The sequence below is a fragment of the Octopus bimaculoides genome, chromosome 2 (genome assembly GCF_001194135.2).
Source record: "Octopus bimaculoides isolate UCB-OBI-ISO-001 chromosome 2, ASM119413v2, whole genome shotgun sequence".
NCBI classification, from domain to species: Eukaryota; Metazoa; Mollusca; class Cephalopoda; order Octopoda; family Octopodidae; genus Octopus; species Octopus bimaculoides.
The window spans coordinates 66,029,486-66,032,741 of record NC_068982.1 but is presented as its reverse complement, the minus strand read 5'-3'; the positions used below and the strand labels follow the sequence as shown (position 1 = coordinate 66,032,741).

The following is a 3,256-nucleotide window of genomic DNA, read 5'->3' as shown; positions in this document are numbered from 1 at the left end:
AATTTCGTGTATTTTCTGTCGCGAAAAAGTACAACAGACTGTCAGCTAGAGGAGGGAGAGATTGTCGGATGCTGGCAAGAGTGGTTTTCAGAGGTTTGTGAAAAAGATTGTCTCGGAGGTTGGCGAGAGAGGCTGTCAGAGGTTGATGAGAGAGTTTTTGGAGGTTGGCGAGTGAGATTGTTGGAGGTTGTTGAGAGAGGATTTCATAAGCTGGCAAGAGAGGTTGTTGGAGGTTGGCAAGAGAAGTTGTCGGAGGTTGGCAAGAGAGGTTTTCAGAGGTTGACAAGTGAAGTTGTCAAAGGGAAAAGCATCTTTGTTCCAACATTTCAGTCTTGCAGGGCTTTGTGATACACAATGTTTTTGGTTTTGCCATTGGGTGCATAGATCGAAACTGACATTTCAGAGTTCTTCGCTTTGAAACCAAATGGAATGGAGCTTAGGGCAGGAGGAACTGATGTCATCAGACAGTATCCATTTATCAGGTGTTTTAACCCTGAAGCGTAACACCCTCCCATTTGTGGATCAGCAGAGGTGGCGAAGTTTGCTGCTCCTCAACTGCTCCTGGCTTCCAGCTTAACTCTTCTCTCTTCTACCTTTAAGTCAGCAGGTGCCGCTTTCAGCTGCCTCTCCTATCCTGTGCACAGCCACCTTCTGCTCCTTTCCTCTCATTGGGCAGGGAATGCAGTTGTTGCCATTTCATTGTTTCATCCATCGTGGGCCATTTGATTCGTTCTTTTGCTGGCTGGGAATGGCCTCCTAGTGTGGTATTAGATGGAGTGCCTCTCCTGAGGACTTGAGGTGACACAGGTACTGAGAGACTTCCAGTCTTCTGTGGTACTTCCTGCCTGGATTTCTCCTGTGTCTCATCAGGTGTTACCACTGTGCGCTGCACCTGTGCCCCCTCTTTTCCATAGATGGACCGAACTTGGCGTATCTTGAGCCTTTTCTCATTCTTGCAGAACTTTCTGCAGTGACACTTTACTTCCAATACCTCCCCAGCTACTGATGTTTCAACAGGTGCTCCAACTGTGGCTCTTTCTTCCCACAGTTTGACCTGGCTGCTGTATCTTGAGCCCTTTTGCATTCTTGCAGATCTTTCCAGAGACATTTCACTCCCATTATCTCTCCAGTTAAGGGTGATTGAAGCTGCCTCTGCATCCATAAGACATTCCTAGTCGTTACTGTTGTATCTAACCTGTTGAGTCTCTCATTCTCCCCTACTCTAGGGAGACTCTTGCCTCTGCCTCTATCACAACTACAGCTCATACTATTGCTATCACTCCATTACCATCACAACTGTCAATCTATTACCGCCCTTACCGTCCCTATGCCTACTATTACTTTCACCCTAGCAGGAGGAATAGTAGAAGTGTCATTGAATAGTGAGAGAGGGGGGTCAAAGTGTGACACACTGACACACAGAAAATCGTTTTGGCATTTATTATAATAGACATACATATATATTTATAACACACACACACACACACACACATATATTGTAATAAATAAGGGGGGGTGCCTGTGGACGCGACATCATTCACAGTGAGTTAATGAAATAAAACATTTTATATTTTCCTTTCACACATATTGCTATCGTCACTTCCGACATTTTTACTTTCATTTCTTTCACATAATACATTTCAACTTTTTACATGCTGAAATAAGATTTAAGGAGTACCCTCGCTTTTACGGTTAGGTCTTTTAATGCGATCTTATATATTTATATATACCTCTCTTTGTGAGTTCCATGGGAGTGGGGGTTTCAGTACATCTTTTTTTTTTTTTTTTTTTTTTAGAAATTTAGGTAATTATTTTGTTTTCTTTTTTTTTTTTAAAAGAAAATTACCCCACTCTAATTTATCTTTACTGTGAACACGCCCAGCAATCTAAGGTATCGTACTAATTGGCAAGATGTTAAAAGTATTCGTGAAGCTAAAATTCTAAATTGAAAATAACGGTAATAATAATAATCCAAATTAAATAATAGTAGTAGTAGTAGTAAAACCCCAGCTACTTGAGGACTAACCAACAAAGGCATAGTCATAAAAAATGCCATATATATATATATAGAACTAAAATAACCAACTTGAAATTAAGGATCGCAAAAGCGACAATACTCAATTTAACATACACGCAACATACCTATTTGTAGATGTCTGTTTGTAGGTGTGTCAGCGATCACAATGCAAAAACAAACGGTGTATGTGTTTATGTCCTGTAACTTAGCAGTGCGACAAATAAGATCGCTAAGTTCCAAACTTGCAAGATAAGTACTAGGGTCGATTTAATCTACTAAAACCTTTGGAAGCAATGCCCTTGTGCAGACATAGTCCAATGAATAAAAGCAAATAGAAACGTATGTGTGTGTTACCCACTCAAAGTGAATAGAGTCGGTAGCTTACAACTGAGTTAGCAGAAGGAAGATTACCCATGGATTAAAATATTTACCAAATGTATAAAATAATAATAATAATAATAATAATAATAATAATAATAATAATAATAGCGCAATCATGTACATGAATGAATGAAATGAAATCGTAAATACGGATGGAACGCGGAAATTCTTTTAAAAATATATATCTGTCCATCATTTCTCTCTTCATTTCATGTCAAATGTCTACAATTGTTTGAACCAGAATAGTAAGCGTTTTTTTATGTGCGTGTGTGTGTTTTTTTGTCTTTTTCTTGTATATTCCGCAAGTCACACTGTTTGAAGTTGTTTTATAAACTTAATATATATTTTTTTACTAAAACTCAGTGGATCACTGTGATTCTCCCTCGCATCAGTTGTTTCTACATTGATACCGACTCTCCAAGAAAAAGGACTGCCATGACCATGACATTCCGTACCGACCATCCAAATAATCTGATTATGGTATCAAGGTGATAAATATCGCAATAACGGAGTGCATGACGGCGTCTTAACGAGGTCGTTCGAACTGTTAAAAGCAGTAGCTGAATAGATGAAATCACACCTCACTAGCTTTCTTTTTAAAGACATTTAATAACATAGACTCAGATACACTAAGCCTGCAAAAATGACGGGATGGTCATAACCGGAACACCTATAAGCAAAGGTCTGTTTGCACAGACGCTAACCCGAGGCTAAACAACAACCAGAATATACACCGAGTTTATTTATTGTAGGCAATAAATATTATATATATATACGACTCTCCCCAGACACAACAGAATATATATATATATATATATGTATATATATATATATATATATATATATATATATATATAT

The 3,256-nt window shown here is 38.5% G+C and overlaps 1 protein-coding gene across 4 annotated transcripts in view; it reads right to left on the bottom strand.

Annotated features, from left to right (window-relative positions):
- Positions 1–3,256, bottom strand: part of LOC106870396 (carnitine O-palmitoyltransferase 1, liver isoform) — a 109,550-nt gene that overhangs the window by 103,956 nt on the left and 2,338 nt on the right. The window contains exon 1 of one of the 4 annotated variants that reach the window (XM_052977867.1): positions 2,143–3,142. The exons of the other annotated variants lie outside the window; for them this stretch is intronic. The gene's annotated coding sequence lies outside the window, so the exon portion shown is untranslated. Of the gene's footprint in view, positions 1–2,142; positions 3,143–3,256 lie in introns of those variants that run through there. 4 annotated transcript variants of the gene reach the window in all.